The sequence below is a fragment of the Puma concolor genome, chromosome B1, assembly GCF_028749965.1.
Source record: "Puma concolor isolate L17-30 chromosome B1, mPumCon1.1.hap2, whole genome shotgun sequence".
Lineage (NCBI taxonomy): Eukaryota > Metazoa > Chordata > Mammalia > Carnivora > Felidae > Puma > Puma concolor.
The window spans coordinates 160,748,044-160,768,277 of record NC_141670.1 but is presented as its reverse complement, the minus strand read 5'-3'; the positions used below and the strand labels follow the sequence as shown (position 1 = coordinate 160,768,277).

Here is a 20,234-nt window from a genome sequence, read left to right as displayed (position 1 = left end):
TATAGTATATATGCTTTTTTCTGGCTTCTTTAGCTCAATTTGATGTGTGTGAGATGTATTCATGTTTTGTCTGTAGATACAGTTAATTTTTTTTCATCGTGTTGGTGATTTTCATTTGTTTGTTCTACAGTTGTTGGGCATTTGGATTTTGTCCAGCTTTTGATTTTTGTAAACAACACTGACATGAATATTCATAACAGTCCTATACATGCCATTTTATGGTCAAAAGCAGGCATTTGCTCTTGAAACTTATTTAAATTTTCAGTAATATCGTGTGTGTGTGTGTGTATGTGTGTGCATATGTTATTATAACCTTTTTCCAAAATGTATGTGCCAGTTTACAATCCCATCAAAAATATATGAGTTTCATTGCTCCATATCCACCAACACTTGATAACAGTAAACGTTGGTTTTGTGAATAATATATACATACATATATATATATATATATATATATATATATATATATATAATGTATAATTTTAGCCATTCCTGTGGGATGTAATGTCTTATTGTGATTTCAATTTGCATTTCTGTGATGACAAATGATACTGAGTATCTTTTCATATGCTTATTGTCCTTTTGCACATCACTTTTGGTAATGTTCTCTTTCAAGTTTTATTTATTTATAAAATAGGTTGTTAGTATTTTATTGACTTATAGGATTCTGACTCCAAGTCCTTGGCTGCACCTAAATATTGGGAATATCTTCTCCCAGTCTATAGCTTGGCATTTGTTTTCTCTTGTATTTTTGATGTATTTTGACTGATGGCAGAACTTTTTAATTCAACAATTTTTTAATAGCTAGTGCTCTTGTGTCCTGTTTAAGAAATTTTGCCTTGGGGCGCCTGGGTGGCGCAGTCGGTTAAGCGTCCGACTTCAGCCAGGTCACGATCTCGCGGTCTGTGAGTTCGAGCCCCGCGTCGGGCTCTGGGCTGATGGCTCAGAGCCTGGAGCCTGTTTCCGATTCTGTGTCTCCCTCTCTCTCTGCCCCTCGCCCGTTCATGCTCTGTCTCTCTCTGTCCCAAAAATAAATAAATGTTGAAAAAAAAATTAAAAAAAAAAAGAAATTTTGCCTATTTGAGATGAAAAAGATACTGTCTTCTGTTTTCATCTAGAAGCCTTTTGTTTTTCTTTTCACAATTAGGACTATGATCTGTATCAAATTACTTTTGTGTATGTTGTGAGGTAAGGGTCAATTTCATTTTTTTTTTCCTCCAGAGATATCTTAATGGATCAGCACAATTTATTGAAAAGACTGCCCTTTTAGTTTGAATTACAGTCATGCACTACATAAATCAAGTGATCATATGTGTTTGGGTCTTTTTCGGGATTCTATTTCTGTTCCATTAGCTTCCTTGCACACAAATTTCTGTTATTTTTGTTATAATTTTGTTCATCTTTGGTATCAGTTGCAGTATTTGTGATTTTGTGTTCTTCATTAAAATAAAACAAAACTTTATAATTTTGAAACCAATGAGTTGTAAAATTGTTCTTTCTCTGAAGTACACATGAGTTGTTTGCTGTCATATCCTCCTTAATTTTCTTTTTTTGTTTTTATTTAAAACTTTTTTTTTAATGTTTATTCTTGAGAGACAGAGAGAGACAGAGCATGAGCCGGAGAGGGGCAGAGAGAGAGGAGACACAGAATTGAAAACAGGCTCCAGGCTCCAAGGTGTCAGCACAGAGCCTGATGCAAGGCCAAAATCCAGGAGCCGTGAGATCATGACCTGAGCCGAAGTTGGACACCCAACTGACTGAGCCACCCAGGCCCCCTCCTTAATTTTCTATAAATGATCACAAATTCAGAATAATAAAAAAAGACTTTTCTGTATTGTTTCAAGTATTGATTTTTCAACATTATTCTTTATAGGGTTTAAATTCAAGTTCAATCTGTAGTGTATTATTTGTTTATTCATTCATGCATTCATTCACTGTTAGGGACATGCTACTTTGTTCTCAACATTAGTGCTAGTATTTCCCACATATCAACTCAGATACTAGCACATGGCATGTATCTGCATATGCTGTTTATTTAGTCCAAATTGAACCAGAATTTGAGGTATGTGGACCATATAGGTAGAGGTAGCAAAGGGTTAGATTGAGGAGTGGGGAATGAGTTTGGGGGGTAGGGTCTGTGGCCCACACTAGCAACTAAAATTTGCATTATGAGTCCTTCCTGGCCATTAGAAATGCTTAAAAATAATAGCTATCGATTTTTTATTTTAGAGAATTTTTCTTTTTTTCTTTTCTTTTTTTTGGGGGGGAGAGACCCCTTGATACAGACAAATGCTCCCATGTTATTCTATTTAAATTCAGTTATTAGCTATGTATTATTTAGAGAGAAGATTGTTCTTTCAGAGCATGTCTGAATCTGATATATTCCCACAAGGGAAAAAAATAGTAAAGCTACTCAAAATACTATTAAAAATGTATTGCAAGTAAGAGCTCTGTTTTCCTTTCTTTTTTTTTTTAAAGAAAATACAGGTTATTTGATTATGGATTCAGTTTGCTTTGAGTAGTTTTTTATCACAGGTTTCAAAGGGAGATTTCTTTGAAGCACATCTCTGCTGAGACATAAAAACACGAGTTGGCTAAAGCCGACAAGTTTGCTGCGATGACTTAGTCTGGAATGTAGGAAGAAATAGGAGGCTTTTTCAATTGCAATGAACAGCTACGGAAGCCTGTCTCTTCCTTTTTACTATAGTGTGTTGAGCATTACACTTTTTTCTCCTGAGATAGCATTAAAATCGATCATTTTCTTATTAAATTCAAAGAGTATGTTTCAACAATATTGCATTTAGCCCCTAAAGAGCAAAACTGGGAGGTTAAATGTGAATCATAAAACTCTGTTTCTCAATAAAAGGATTGGGTAGGTGGCAAAGGCAATGGCCAATAAGAGTTGATATGTGGTAGTCATTGATTCCATGTAATATTCTGAAGGTTTCTTTTTCACGCTTTCAGTTCCAAAAAAGAAAAGAAATATACAGGATTTTAGTTAGTATTTTGAATAAGTTGTGTAGGTTCTTAAAGAGCAACACTCAAGATAATAGTTCAGTCTCATAAAATAGGTCATTATCATTATTATAAAGTAGCATAGGAACAAAACCCCCCCAAAATATCTATCTACCTATCTATCTACATATATATATATATCAATTGGCCAAGTAACTGATAGCTATTATGCTGGTCTAAAAAGTCTAATAGCTTTTCAAAGATATAAGTGAGAAGATTCTCTGTTATTCATTCTCATATGCTGGATTTTGTGACCTTTGTAATTATGTTATTCTCATCAATTCTTCTTACCTTGGCATATTGCAGATAGAGTTTTGATCCAATTTGTTGATATAAATATAGCAACTTTCCAAATATTTAGTATCTTGATTATAGAACACAATACCAATATATCACTACCCTTAAAGAATCTGTTCCAGGGACTATATCTTCTCTTTTGGCTGTGCAGTCCACACTGCTGGTCAGACATGTTTCACAGTAGTGTCTGGTGGAATCTTGATTTTTTTTTAAAGATAATTTCTATTCCTGGGACAGAGACAGTAGGGAATAACAAAAGACATTTATCAACCATGAGTTTAGTCTGTTAGGGTGCTAGTAGAAAACAGAAGGCACACTAGAAAGTTAATGGATGAGTTAATAAAAGAGAATAATTATGGAAATGTAGGCAAAATTAAGAGAACAAAAAAGGGTTGGTGAAGCATTCAAGGGCCCCCAACAATGAGAGCCATTACTACTCCAAAGTCTCATGTGAAATGGTACAGAGTGGTAAGAGCAAAACTAAGTGATGACTATTGCTGTGAAAACTGGCCTGCCCAGCATTAGTGGACTTACACAGAGGAGGAGGGCCACTGTCAAAATCATGGGTTGGGAGGAGGGAGCTGAGGTGTGGTAGAAATAAGTACCTGATAACTTTGCCCTCTTACTCCTTTTCTCCCATAGTAATGCCTCTTATTGATTGAAAACAGCAAAATGTCAGAGGGCAAGAGATACCAAGTGATGTAGTTCTGGGGTAAAGATCAGTGCAAAGAACAGATCCATAAAGGTAATAGTAAATGCAGAATAATCAGCACAGTCCATCCCTTTTTTTCTAGTTGGCATTCATTCCAGTTCTTCATTTTAGATAGACAAATCTGAAACACAAAGGAAAAAAATCCCCAAACATAAAGGAAACAAAAAGTCTTACTAACTATCATATCACCTTGGGGAGATGTCAGTGTAGCTAGAATCTCACCAGGAGCTTTAACTGTGATATTATTGAGCACCAGTGCCCTTCATATATAGTATAGATGTCCATAGTGGATGGAAGGGAGAAAAATAATGATTAATGGAGAACATAGCTGACCATAGTGTCCACTTCTATAGCTGACTATAAGGCTTAGGTTACAAGGTTTGTTGAAATTATAGTTTCATTCTTTGATCACCAGTTTCATGTTTCCTTTATTCTCTGCCATCATTAGTTGACGAGTTTTTTCTGATGGGGTGACCCAAATCTTCACTTCTATAGAAGCCATATCTCTAATGGTCTTGTCTTGATGTGTTGCCCCAATTTCCCGCTGGCAAATGATAGAAGAATGGCTGTATTAATAGGTGCCACAGTAAGTTGCCCCCACTAGTTGGAAGAAATCTAATTTCTCCTTGTTAATCAAATTAATTATTCAAGCCACAACATTGACCTCTGTCTTTACCTGTTAAAATAAGGAGCCCAAGATAGCCTGAGGTTAATCTCAGTTTCTATTTCAATAGAATCATGACTGTGTTCCCTGGTGGAAGCATTGACTTTTGAACTACACTGAGGTCCCTTCTAGCATACTATTAGGTTCAGTAGTGAGAAGAGCTTTTCCCACATCCACACCTTGTTTCCCAGGCTCATGCAGTCTATCTATAGAGAAGATGGCACTATTTATTGTTTACTGGCCTAAAGTTTATTATGCATCCTATAGAAGAGAACTACAAGCTCACAGGATGTCTTCACTTACATAGTGTCATTTCTGAGCCTTTGGTGGCTAATTTATCACTTTGTCAACCAGCTGCTCTTTGGGGGAATATGATAAGATCAGAGAGTACCTTGAGAATTTCACACTGCTTGCTATATTTCTTTCACTGTAAAATGTTTCCTCTCAGCAAAAGTGATTTTTTTAAGGATACTGAAGTATCCTAAAAACGAATAAGGCATTTTGTTAGTCCCTGCCTAACAATATTGATAGAGTTTTGCCAGCACAAAAGGAAATCTGTTTCTGGCATATGAGTATATTCCCATGAGAACAGTCTTTGTGACAAAAGGGCTCGAAAGTGGTCAACTTTCACCCAGTGAATGGCTAGCTCTCCAGGAAGTGGTTGTACTGGTGGCCTAGCATGGACTTCTGCTGTTGGCATGTTGAATACTCAACAAGTAGTTGTGAGCAGTTCAGTCTTAGTGAAGGGAAATCTATGTTATCTATGTTATTGAGCCCAATGCATAGCCTCCATCCCAGCCACTGTGGCCACTTTGTAAATGGGCCCATTAAACAAGCAATTTAGCAACCAAGGATAGAAAGCTAACTTATATCCACACAACAGGTAATTCTATTCACTTGATTGGTGAGTGCCTTCACCTCAATGCAGAGATTTTATGTGGCCCATGAATATTTTCATACTCTGAAATGTGTATTCACTATCCTGTCTTGTAGATTCATACTTGTCACTTATTTTCCAATCTTTTTTTCCAGTACCATGACCAACAACTAACCTGTTATCTATGGACTATGAATTAATGTAGATTTTTACATCGAGCCATCTATCTCTCCTTTCAGATGTTCACAGCGAGTGGACAAGCAGATACACTGACCAAAACTCCCCATCCCAATTTTCAAGGTTCTACTAGGAACCTTGAAGTTAGCATCAAAAATCTGAGGAAATTGTACGTTTAACTGGTGTTGCATCTCTATAGCACTAACAATCAGGCTTTATATCAGATCCACAGTCATATGTGAAAAAGCTTCATAGAGGCTTTCTGCACTTTGAAAAGGAATGTCAGGCTTTGAGTTAATTTGTGTGTGTGTGCTTAGTTAGAAATAACAAGTATATTCCAGATTTTTACATTAGCAATGTCAACATAGCAACTAAATGCCATAGAAAATTGAGCTCTCAAAGCCTTTTTCCAGTGCACCTCATCTCATGCCACCTGTGATAATTTGAGTAACTGTGGTGCTACTACAATCATGAGATCTTATTGTCCCTTAGCAAAGAGATAATCTGCATGCTCATCAAATATGTGAGACATCAGTCCTAAAACCCAAATTTTAGAGTCTATTTCCTGGGAATATTCCAGGAAAATTTCTTGTTATCAGCCATGGTGTTAGCAAGAAATCACTGATAGTTAAAGAGGTCATTAAAGAGCGTATGAAAATGGGATTATTTCTAAGGGAGAAGTTAAGGGTAACAATGAGAAAGGATAAAGCTCCTGGGAATTAGCAACAATTATTATGAAATGGTTACCATGAGCTAGTTTTAAGGGGGAAAGAAGGGAATAATATTACTGGAACTCACTGAGAGGAGGCACCTGACTAATGATTAGGTGGAGAGGATTTAGCCATTGACAACACTGCAGACCAATAGTGAGAAGTTAATGGACTCTCTCCTGAACCCTGCTCTTCTTTCAGTGACTCCCATTGGTTGAATGCACCTGGAAAATAGAGTGGAAGAGATCTTGACTGATGCAGACCATAAAGTTTAGCAAGCAAAACACAGAGAAGGGTTAGGCATAGTTCTGGAAGAGTAAGTGGAGAAAACCCAGCACAAAGCACAGACTACTTATGTTTTTGACTAATAAATGAATTCTTTTGGATTCACTTACTTTCATTTTGTTCTTTTAGCTACAAATATATAATTTTGTTCATTAGAAAACAACCCTACAAGTTCTTTTGAGGTTGAGATACAGAAAAGTTTGCTGCTTTATTGCCCACAACTGGAACATAGGCACCATGAGGGTGGGGAATTCCCTGCTCCAATCCTGTGTTAGCTTACTAGGGCTACTATAACAAAGAAGCACAAACTGGGTAGCTTAAATAACAGGAACTTGTTGCCTCACAGTTCTGGAGGCCACAAATCTAAGATTAAGGTGTTGGCAGTGTCAGTTCCTTTTGAGAGCTGTGAGGAAGAATTCCTTTCCATGCCTCTCCCCCTGCTTCTGGTGGTTTGCTGGGACTCTTTGGTGTTCTTTGTCTTGTAGAAACATCACACCAATCTCTTCCTTTATCTTCACAAAGTTCTCTGTGTTATGTGTGTGTGTGTGTGTGTGTGTGTGTGTGTGTGTGTGTCCAAATTTCTCCTTTTTATAAGAATACCTTTAAAAAAAATTTTTTTTAACGTTTATTTATTATTGAGAGATAGAGCGTGAGCAGGGGAGGGGCAGAGAGTAGAGGAGACACAGAATCCAAAGCAGGCTCCAGGCTCAGAGCTGTCAGCGCGGAGTCCCACGCGGGGCTTGAACTCACAAACCACGAGATGATGACCTTAGTCCAAGTCGGACGCTTAACCAACTGAGCCACCCAGGAGCCGCAAGAATACTTTTTTATATTGGATTGGGCCCACCCTACTCCAGTGTGACTTCATCTTAACTGATTATATCTACAATGACCCTGTTTCCAAATAAAGTCACATTCTAAGGTTAGGATTTCAACATATGAATTTTTGGGAATGCAATTCAACCCATAATAGATCTTAATGCCTAATACAATGTATGGCCTGGAAACCTATGAAACCCTATTTATCTATTTTTTAAAATTTGGGGAGTGTTAAATCTTACACCTTATACATTAATTCTACATCTGATTCTCTTCAAAACTATTAATTTAAGAAATTTGAATTAGTATCAGAAAATAGCGTCTTCTATTTGCCCCTAATGATTAATTAGCAATAATAAGAGCTATGTACTACATTGGGTAATAAATCATTTTACTAAGTTCCACCTATGGTAGTGCCCACTCAGCCAGTTTCAGAGACAGATAGAAATCTCTCAAGCCCATAAATGTCATTCTGATCTCTGAATGATCAGTTTACTTCCTGCATCATGAGGTTTGATTAAAAAATTATTGCTTGAAGCTCATAAAACAATCCAATCACTTTCAAATCTAATTTTTATATTTTTCCCAGTGATAATCTGTGCATAAGAACAATTAAGATCATTTTTGCCAACCACCCTCTGAGTCATTTACCCAAGTTAATTTCATTTGCCATCCTGCTACTTCCTACTCTTAAATCCATCTTTACTTTCTAAAATCTATGAGCCGCTTTTTCTTTTCCAACATCTAAAATTTATAGGAAACTTTTTTCCCCATTAAACACTGTCCAACATTTTTGAACATGGAAAAAAAGACTATGATATTTTCAATTTCCTCCTCTAATTTTCTCCTCTGCCAAATCTTGAATAGCAATAATGTGTTTATAAAGCCTTTCTGCAGGAGCCCATCCATAGTACCTGACAGAGCAGTGCTGTGTAGAGAGCCCTGGAATTGGAGCCCAGTTCCTGAGTTAGGAATTGTATTAGGAATTTACGTATTAAACAAGGTAAGGTTATATATCACTATGCATAAGCAAGTATTAATTTTGTTTTCTATAGTCATTTAGCTGTTATTTGATCCTTTCATCTTCACTACAGTCCTATTATAAACTTCACTTAATAGATGAGGAACTTTTTAGAAATTAGTCAATCTGCATGAAGGCATGACTCAGTAGTGGTAGGAGAGTTAGGATTAGAACTACAGCTGTGTTCCTTCAGAGCCCACCATCATTTCTACCATCACCTACTATTCAAGATCAATTCAACAAAGTAGCATGCTGGGCCCTCCTCTAACCACATCTTATTTTTCTGCCTTGAACTCTCTTTGCCCAGATAACTAGGTAACTCCTACTCATCCTTTGGGATTCTTCTTTCACATCCATTATGCAGTAATACCTGCCCTGTTCATACTTGTCATTTCTCCTTGGTGGAATTTATTTCATTCATAATTTCCCAAGGTTTTATGTCTATCTTCCTCATAAGGAGGTAAACTCTCTTAGGGTAGGGAGTGTCTCTGATTTCTTTACCACCAAATCTTCAGCACAAAGTTCTCTTCCTGAGTGGGCAACATATGTGTTCCTTGATACACAGACAAATGAGAACACATATGTCACTATGTTTGTCTTGCACAGAGCCCAGAAGACAAAGATACAGTCCTGCAAGTTTTATGCACAATAAGTCTCAAAAACAATTCAGAGAAAAACAATTAGGATTTGTAAAGGAAGCACCTCTTTCTTCTCAAATATTCTGAAAATTTATACAGGAGATAATAGCATAATGTCTACTTTAGAGGCCATTTAGACTCATGAAATGCTATAAAAACACATATACATATATAAAACATGATATGCTTTTCTACTAAGCTATAAAAAATTGATGCATTTGATTAAAATAAGAATTAGTGCCAAAAGATACTAGCTTGGGGTAATATTTTCAATTTTAATTGGAATTTTTATTGTTCACAGCATATGTTCTTACAAACATTGAACCTATGCTTTACATCTTCCATTTTAGAGATCATAGTTTATTTACTAGATTAGACATATTTAAAATTCACCTTATTAAGGTTTTAATGCAAGCGTGAATCAGAAAAAAAGATATAAAATGGTTTTCATTTAAGCATATCAAATTATTTCTTCATAGTAGAATGCATACTTATTACTGATACTTATTGATACTTATTACTATGGAAAACCTGTAAGTATTAGCTCCTCAAATTTTTGTCCAATAAATTGTAGTCAAATGGTTCTCCAGCCTTCTGAACTTCAGAATTATTTGGGTAAGCATCTTAAGATAACACAAATGATAGCACTCCATTTCTGGAGATTCTTCATATGTCTGAAATTGAAGCCCTGAAATCTACATTTTGAGGAATTCTCCAGTGATTGAGATTTTCACATGGGTTTGGAAACAACCAAAATCTTCAGTAACAACAATGCAAATATTACTTTATTTCCTGGATAAGCCACTTCTTTTTTTTTTTTTTAATTTTTTAATGTTTATTCATTTTTGAGAGACAGAGACAGAGCATGAGCGGGGAAGGGGCAGAGAGAGGGAGACACAGAGTCTGAAGCAGGCTCCAGGCTCTGAGCTGTCAGCACAGAGCCTGATGCGGGGCTCGAATTCACAAACTGCGTGATCATGACCTGAGCTGAAGTTGGACGCTCAACCGACTGAGCCACCCAGATGCCCCCTGAATAAGCCACTTCTTAATAATACATTAGTAACTTGGGAAGATGAATTATTTCAAACAGTCACTCAAACTTTTACCATTCTTTTTCCAAACAAAATATAAGTGTTGGGAACTTTCATCATCCTTAATTTAAATAAAATTGGACATAAGGGTAGGCAGTAATCTTGGGGGTGAATTTAAAATAATGGCACACAAGTGCCATATTTTATACACTGAAACTATATTTCAAAGTACAGTAGGAGGCCACATAAAACTCAATTTGCGTCTTATACATATCTCTCCTCAACATGTGGTTTTCTTTTAAAAGCAGAATAAAGATTCATGACCAGAAAACTGAGCTAAAAACAGGTATGATGAGTATGTAATTTTCAAATCTTAATTTTGCTATTTCTTAACCTAAATCCCAAATTACTTTCAAAAGCCTCCATTACTCCTGTATTATATAATGCTTCGTTTAAGAAGCCAAGTTTTGGAAAAAAAACTGTAGGAGAACTTTACTTAGAGCCATTATGCATGAATACAAAGACTACCTTAGCCAAACTTCACAGAATTGGTCTACAAAGAGATGGAGGTGGAATAGGAGAGTGAGAGAGAGAGTGTGCTTTTATTTCTTATGAATGACTTTTTTTTTCTTTTTGAAATGCTATATTTAACTGTGAAACCATTTTCCAGGTCCCAACAGTATTTGTGTGAGCTAGAAGTTCAACAAATGTTTTTCTACAGCAGTCTTCAAAGTGTCTGATAGAAGTGTTAACAATGACAGAAAAGGCAGTTTAGAGTGGTGTTTACCATGATAGGGTGACATTACAGACATAGCTAGTCGGGATGAAGCTACATGCAGATCACATATTATAGTTGGCTTGAGGACAGATGGTTCTTCTCTTGAACAGAAATCAGAAAATCTGATGGCTCATCTTTGTCTGCCAAGTTGGGTTAATTTCTAAATATCTTCATGACTGAATTTTCTCTCCTAAAAATCTAGAATGGATAGGTTTGATTTACTTTGGAAGTTGGGGGTGGGGGGATGAGTGTGCATACTCATTTCTTAGTTTTTCAAGTTTTATACTGTACAATATTAGGAAATTCATGATAGTTTTGAGGACCAGGAAAGAGGATAAAATAGGGATTTTCTTCTTCCTTAATATTTTCCAGTTTTCACTTTAATTGGAAAAACAGTTTAGTTTTTAGTTTCCAAACATTGTTCCAGCAGTTTGATTTGTCACATAATTACAGCACAAAGCACATACATTAGGGAGGTTTGAATCAGTATTTCAAATAGTCCTTTGACAATGGTGGATTTAACATTTGAAATTTCAACAATTCTCCAGTGACCCTAAGGTTGTTTCATGCAAAAATTTATTATTTGGATTAAGCACAGGTTTGAACTCCATGTGTTGAGACACTAGATCCTCTCACTGATATAGACACTTAGCCAAGTGGAACGCAGGTGCTCTTTGGGCTTCTGTTCATTGTCACTACTAAAATAAATGACTTGAGGTCCCAAACACTTTACACTTCATGAAAAAGTAGATAAAAACCAATTTTGTACACGTGGAAGAGGTAATTAATTTGAAATCTACATATAGGAAAAATGTGCTTTTTCCTTGGAAGTGAGATTTGAAAAAAACTGAGTCTGTAGTCCCATTTCCACATTTATGAAGATACCAAGATTTATTGTCTTCTGAATGTCAAGATTTATCTCTTGAATGTCAAATATCTCAGGTTTGAGTCTCTACTTTGATAGGATGAAATTTATTGTTTCTTCTCATGAAAGCTGTCATTGAACTTTGTAGCACTTTTAATTCAAACTTAAAGATGAGGAGTAATTTAACCTTCCTCACTATCCTCTCTTTTCCTGCATTATGCTACCATTTGAATGGTAAATTTTAATAACATGATCCATAGGGCTGAATTCCTCAGGCAACTCTCTCCTCTATCCTACTCTCAATAGAAAAATCTAGTCACAAAGAGGTTCATTTGAAGCTATGGCTATTAAACGTGCATGCATATGCACACACACATACACACACAAGGATTTAAAAATTTTAAAGAATTTATGGGGTTTATGTGGATAACTTTGAAGAGTAAGAAACTATGTATTGAAATGTGCCCTTATGGTATTCTAGCTGGAAGGACTGGAAGACAAGAATTTATGTCCATGCCCAAATCACAAAAAATAAAAAGTAAAGAAATTTATATGAAAAGGAGAAATCTATAGGAGCAAGTTACAGTGATGCAGAGGAGAGAACTAAGTTTTGAAGCCTTATTCTAGATAAAGTAGATGTGTTGTATTTGTAAGAATGAGTGACAAGCAGCTATCATTAGGCTTAATGGAGGGATCTGATTAGGAAGCATGTGGATTCTGAAGTAATCTTGAAATAAAAAGTACATATATGAATTAAAAATGATTAATTCAGGTGAAAATCTTATAGAGTTATAGCAAAATTTATGAAAATCATCTTTCCAAACTTTTGGAAATGTCTTTCCCATCCACCAGTCTTCTATGCTACTTAAGATTCCTCTTTGGCATTTATTTATGTATGTATGTATGTATGTATGTATGTATGTATGTATGTATTTATGTATTTATTTATTTTTAATATATAATTTATTGTTATTAGCTAACATACAGTGTTTACAGTGTGCTCTTGGCTTCGGGAGTAGATTCCTGTGATTCATCACTTACATACAACATTCAGTGCTCATCACAAGTGCCTTCCTCAATGCCCATCACTCATTTTCTCCACCCCCCACCCCCATCAACCCTCAGTTTATTCTCTATATTTAAGAGTTTCTTATGGTTTGCCTCCCTCTCTGTTTGAAACATTTTTTTCCTTCCCTTCCCCCATGGTCTTCTGTTAAGCTTCTCAAATTCCACATATGAGTGAAATTATATGATATCTGTCTTTCTCTGACTGACTTATTTCACTTAGCAAAATACCCTCCAGTTCCATCCACATTGTTGCAAATGGCAGGATTTCATTCTTTTTCATTGCCAAATAGTATTCTATGGTATATATGTGTATATACACATATATATCACATCTTCTTTATCCATTCATCTGTTGATGGACATTTGGGCTCTTTACATAATTTGGCTATTGTTGATAGCACTGCTATAAACATTGAGGTACATGCACCCCTATGAATCAGCACTCTTGTATCCTTTGGATAAATTCTTAGTATAGCTATTGCTGGATCATAGGGTAATTCTATTTTTAATTTTTTGAGAAACCTCCACACTGTTTTCCAGTTTGGCTGCACCATTTTGCATTCCCACCAATTGCATTCCCCTTACTCCACATCCTTGCCAACATCTGTTGTTTCCTGAGTTGTTAATTTTAGCCATTCTTACTGGCATCAGGTTGTATCTCAATTTGGTTTTGATTTGTATTTCTCTGATGATGAGTGATGTTGAGCATCTTTTCATGTGTCTGTTAGCCATTTGGATGTCTTCTTTCTTTGGCATATCTTTAAAATTAAAGTTAATTAATATAAAGTTTTGTTATCTTTGATGTAAGTAGGCTTTCAAAACACCAAGATGAGGGGTGCCTGGGTGGATTAGTCATTTAAACATCCTACTTCAGCTCAGGTCATGATCTCGCAATTTGTGAGTTCAAGCCCCGCATCGGGCTCTGCACTGACAGCTCTGAGCCTGGAGCCTGCTTCAGATTCTGTGTCTCCCTCTCTCTCTTCCCCTCCCCCATTCATGTGCGCTCTCTCTCTCCTCTCTCTCTCTCTCAAAAATAAATCAATATTAAAAAAAAAGAACACACACACACCAAGATGAGTGTTTCGGTAAATTATTGGCAGAGAGAAAGAAAAGGAATTGAGAAAGGAATATTAGAACTTCTTTTGAAGAGTGATAAAGAACTATAACAACAACATTAATAATGCAGAAAATCAAAGAATAGGATTAAGGCAGAAATAAATGACAGAAATGTAATAAACGTGCATGATCGAGTGGACTTCTGTGCAACTTACAGGAGATATTAAAAAATTAAGGAAATTTGCCACATAGTTTCAATTACTGAGCTGAGAAGTTAAAAAAATGAGCTGGAGGAATGAACAGAGAATAAATGAAAGGATTTAGAATGCACGGAAGGAGGCAAAGAGATGGCAAAACAATGTAAAGTGATTGGCTTAATGGTAGGTATTAAAAAAAGAGTACATTAGAAAATGACAAGTGCTGGGGCGCCTGAGTGGCGCAGTCGGTTAAGCGTCCGACTTCAGCCAGGTCACGATCTCGCGGTCCGTGAGTTCGAGCCCCGCATCAGGCTCTGGGCTGATGGCTCAGAGCCTGGAGCCTGTTTCCGATTCTGTGTCTCTCTCTCTCTCTGCCCCTCCCCCATTCATGCTCTGTCTCTCTCTGTCCCAAAAATAAATAAACATTGAAAAAAAATTAAAAAAAAAAAAAAAAGAAAATGACAAGTGCTTCATCACGTATGATTGAACAAAGTTACACTTCTCCTAGGACTATATATGAGGATGTTTATAGATTCAAAGCAAGTCCAAACAAAGCCAAGAGATACAGAAAAGCCTACAGAACTATGAACAGGAGATGCAAGTAAGTGATAGGAGTTTGTGCAACGTAGGCCGATGACTAGTAGATGAAACAAGGAAAAAAATAATGTAGCAAATTTCAAACATGTAGCAAATTTCAATACTATGAATACATGTTCATAGTATTGCTATGTATTTCAGAAGCAATACATAGATTGCTTCTGAATCTGGAACATTTCTGACCAGTGAGGCAACTTAAGAAGGAAAAAGGTGAACATCTCATCCTTTTAGACTTCACCAACTGATGTGTGGAATCAATTATCCATTTGTTGGGGCGCCTGGGTGGCGCAGTCGGTTAAGCGTCCGACTTCAGCCAGGTCACGATCTCGCGGTCCGTGAGTTCGAGCCCCGCGTCAGGCTCTGGGCTGATGGCTCAGAGCCTGGAGCCTGTTTCTGATTCTGTGTCTCCCTCTCTCTCTGCCCCTCCCCCGTTCATGCTCTGTCTCTCTCTGTCCCAAAAATAAATAAACGTTGAAAAAAAAAAAATTATCCATTTGTTTTATAAGACTCATTAAACTAGTCAATACTGTACAAGTTTTTCTGGACTTTTTGTTCTGTCTATGGCCTGAACGCTTCAGAAGAGTTTTAGGTGGGGATGAAAACCAGAGAGCAAGATCCTCTGAGTTACTCATTTCTTGCCATTCTTTTCATCCATGAACTGCCTCCAGGTTTTTCTAAGGCTTCTGCTAATTTAGGCCAGCTCTATAATGTAAATGATGTTGCTAGAGGCAGTTAGTTAGGTTCTAACAAGATGCCTGGAGGTCAAAAAAGAGGAAGTCATAGCCAGCTATTGGGAGTCAGAAGCCTATCCTGGCAGCACTCCAAAACAAAGCCATAAGAAGTTGGATCAACCAGACAGGCCCAGGGTGGCGGTTGCCATGTTAGGAAACCAGCGACCAAGTAAGGAAAGAAACAGCTTGCAAGAAATCCCTGTCTCAAGTTATGAATATTCCTCCCCTTTCTTAACAACTGCCCAGAAACCCAAACCCCAGGGCACGCAGCTCTCTCTCTTACCTGCTCTCACAAATCAAGAGTGTAATGAAGGGGCGGACCTACGCCGGCAGACCATGCTTCCTCCCCTTGAGTTACAGGACTCTGACCCTTCCCCAGCCAATCGGCTGAGGCCACAGCCATTACCTCACCAACTGCCCCTAGACCCCAATAAAACCTTTGTGCTTTTGAAACTCGCTCTCTCTCCCCGTTATCTCACTGCTGTGTCGGTGCAGGTAGGGGATTGAGCTCGAGCTAGCTCAAATAAAGGCTCTTTTGCTTTTGCATTGGACTCGGCTCCCTGGTGGTCTTTGGGGATCACGAATTCTGGGCATAACATGTACTTTCGCTTTAATAATCTTTCCGGCTTGTGTGGCTCACCCGCTGTGTTGTGTCTGTCCTTGAATTCTTTCACAGGAGGAGAACAAGAGCCTACTGTGACATCTTTGGGATGGGCTGGGTGGAAGGCCTCAGGGCCCAGGGGTGTCCCCAGTCTACTTGGCAAGAGGGTCTTCCTCATCTTCATTTTGGAAGGATTAGAGACACAAAAACATAGTGGTACACATCCAAGCTCTAACAAACACATCATTTTTAGGTCTGATCAAATATGCTACCTAATTCTTGAGACATTCCTTGAATAGTTAGCCTGCATGAATCAGATTCTCCCTTTCCCACCCTCTCTTGTACCTATATTATGACCACATTACAACCCTTGAAAATATAAATGATATGAAAAAGTAAAAAGCTATGTAACTATAGTCCTGGCAAAACAACTAATTGAAATTAATTTCATCCCCGATCTTATGCAGAAACACATGCAATTTTTAAAAATTTTATTATTATTTCTTACTGAAGTATAGTTGACATACAATGTTAAATTAATTTCAGGTGTACAATATAGTGATTTGACAATTCTATGTATTACACACAGTGCTCACCACAATAAGTGTAGTTACCATCTGCCACTGTACAAAGTTCTTAACGATATTGGTGACTGTAATCTCTGTGCTGTACTTTTTATTCCTATGACTTATTTACTTCATAAATGGAAATTTTTTCCTCTTGATCTTCTTTACTTATTTTGTCCATTCCCCCCACCCTCTCTGGCAACTAACAGTTTGTTCTCTGCATTTGTAAATCTTTTTCTATTTTGTTATTGTTTGCTTGTTCATTTGTTTTTGTTTTTTTTTTTTAGATATCACAAACAAGTGAAATCATGTGGTAGTTGTCTTTTTCTATCTGACTTATTTCTCTTAGCACAAAATCCTTTAGGTCCATTCATATTGTCACAAAGTTTTACTTGAGTATTGTCATAGCATGGACCACAATTTTACCCTGCTTCCTTTAACATAGTTTGTAATAATCATACACAATGCTGTGTCATATTTTAAATTTTCTTTTTGGTGGTCATTTAATATTTTATTTAATATTATGAAATGCTCAAAATAATTAATCTTTGGTGAAATGAAATTAAAAGTACATTGAGATACCACTAGGTAACCATAAGAATAACTAAAATGAGAAGGATTGGCAATATTAAGCTTTAGTGAGATTGAGGAACAACTGTAACTTTTACATATTGCTAGGGGGAATGTAAAATGCCACAAACAAATTATAAAATCACTTAGAAATACATTACAGAGTTTATAGTAGACTTAACTATATGACCCAGAGATCTCTTTTCTAGGTATTTACCTATAAGTGATAATCATATATATTTATATAAAGAGTTTTACATTTGTAAAAGTAAAACCCCAAACTCAAAACATCCCATATGCCCATCATCTGATAAATTAATGAACAAATGTTGTTTTGGCTACATAACAGAGTACTATTCGGTAGCAAAAGGGAACAAATTACTGATAAATTCAGCAACACATATGGAGTGCTAAAACATTATGATAGGCAAAAGAAGCCAAATATAAAATTACTTAATATTATCCCATTTGTAAGTGGTATTATTTTCTTGATTTAAAATGTCAATTTTTGGATGCTAAAAAATAGAAACGCAGTCAATTTTAGTGTATTGACCTTATGTTCTACAGTCTTGCGACACACATTTATAATGACTTTTTGTAGTTGTCTTGTATATTTCTTAGTCTGTAGAAGACAGACTCAATTATGTCATCTGAGAATGAAGAAAGTTTTACTTTGTTTCCTATCTGGATGAGCCTGGAATTTTCTTTTTGGGAAGTTTTAAAATCACAAATTCAATTTCTATAATATATATAGACCCATATATTGTGTAGAGACCTAATACACATAATAATTGATCTTTGAAAATTCGTATCTTTGAATTTGACCATTTTATCTGAATTCTTAATTTTTTTGACAAAATTATTTGTAACATTCTTTTATTTATTTATTTTATTTTGCATGGCTGTAGTATTTACAGTGATGTCACTTTTTTCAGTCTGAATATTGGTGACTTTTTTTTTTTAAATCTTGACCTAAGATAAATGGTTATTTATTATTTTGAATTTTAAAGAAACATTGCTTGGCTTTGTTGATTTTCTCTGCTGCTTATCTGTTTTTTATGTCATTAGTTTCTATTCTTATCCTTATGTTTTTCCTTCTGCCTACTTTAGGCTTAATATTCATTTTTAGTTTTTTAAAGTGGAAGATGAGATGTTTGGTTTGCGAAATTTCTTCCTTTTTAATATTGATGTTTAATGCTATGAATTTTCCTGTAAGCAGTGCTTTAGCTGCATCTCTAAGTTTTTAAATATTGTATTTCATTTTCCATCATTTCAAAATATTTCTGTTTTCTCTTTTAAGTTTTTTCTTTTACTTGTATGTTACTTACATGCGTGTTTCTCATTTTCAAATATTTGGAGATTTTCCAGATATCTTTTTTTGTTAGAAAACAAACTCTGCTTGTTTTCATTCTTCTAAATGTATAGAGACTCTTAAAAATGAAAGTAGATTATCAATCTTAGGGAATGTTTTATAAACACTTGAAAAAAATTGTATTTAGCTATTGTTGAATAGAATGCCAATTATGTCAATTTCTTTCATGTTATTAAAATTCATGTTCTTACCAACTTATTTCTGGCAGGGGCACTACTTGTTTTATTGAATGAAGAGAGGAATATTGAAGCCCACAGATCTAATTGTGTCTTCTTTTAATTCTTCAACTTCCATCATTTTTGTTTCATGTATTTTGATATTTTGTTACTAGATGCATAGACATTTAGGATTATTATGACTTCTTAATGAACTATATCTTTTTCACTATAGGATGTACCTTTGTATCTTTTTGTTCTGAAGTCTACTTATCTGGTATTAATACAGCTGCTCTAGCTTTCTATTGATTAGTGTTTGTGTGGTATATATTTTTTCATCTTTTCACTTGTAACAAATTTGAGTCTCTGTATTCAATGTGGAATTCTTTTATTTATTTATTTATTTATTTTTTAATTTTTTTTAACGTTTTTAAATTTATTTTTGAGAGAGAGACAGAGTGTGAGCAGGGGAGGGGCAGAGAGAGAGGGAGTCACACAATCTGAAGCAGGCCTCAGGCTCCAAGTTGTCGGCACAGAGCCTGATGCAGAGCTCAAACTCACGAACTGTGAGATCATGACCTGAGCTGAAGTCGGACACTTAACCGATGGAGCCACCCAGGCACCCCTCAATGTGGAATTCTTTTAATAGGATATAGTTGCATCTTGCTATTTTATTTATTCTGACACTCTCTTCTCTTTTAATTAACGTATTTAGATCACTTGAAGTTCATGTAGTTTTGGTATAAATCTAAAATCTAGGTATTTGTTTTCTATTTTTCCATCTTCTGTTACTTCTCCTTTTTCTTCTTTTCTGTCTTTTTTCAGATTAATTATTTGTTTTGGTTTCATTTGTCTCTACTATGGGCATGTTAGTGATATATTTATTTAGTGGTTTCTCTCAGGTTTGTAATATATCTTTAACTTATCACAGTCTATAGTCAAATAATACCAAACCAGGTCACATATAGTGTGACCCCTCTTGACTTTTTTGATAATGTTGTCATGTGCTTTACTTCTACTCATGTTATAATCCTGACAAACATTCTTATGTTTGCTATACATCATTATCATCTTAAAATATTAAAAATTGAGAAAAATGGCTTTAGTATTTACCCACATAGTTAAAATTTCTTGCATTCATCATTTTTTGTGTAGATTCAGATTTATCTTTGGAATCATTTTTCTTTTGTTAGAATAACTTTTTTTTATGATTTCTTTCAGTACAGTTTCTGCTAGTGATGAGTTCTATCAGATAATTTTGTGTGTAGAATTGTTTTTGTCTTCAACTTTAAAACACATTTTCTCTGGGTATAAACTTATCATTGATAGTTTTTTTTTTCTTTTAACAGTTTACAGATGTAAATTAATTTCCTTGTGTCTTCCCTAGACCATTACAAGAAGCCAGCTCTTGTTCTTAGCTTTTCTTTTTTAA

At 35.7% G+C, this 20,234-nt stretch overlaps 1 long non-coding RNA gene across 2 annotated transcripts in view; it reads right to left on the bottom strand.

Annotated features, from left to right (window-relative positions):
• The window catches only part of LOC147581979 (uncharacterized), a 31,221-nt gene extending 15,343 nt beyond the window's left edge, over window positions 1-15,878 (bottom strand). For both annotated transcript variants that reach the window (XR_015249822.1, XR_015249821.1), the window contains exons 1-2: window positions 15,822-15,878; window positions 3,918-4,145 (exon numbers count right to left, since the gene is read on the bottom strand). This is a non-coding gene — a long non-coding RNA (uncharacterized LOC147581979). The remainder of the gene's footprint in view (window positions 1-3,917; window positions 4,146-15,821) is intronic.
• Between the last annotated feature and the right edge of the window lie 4,356 nt (window positions 15,879-20,234).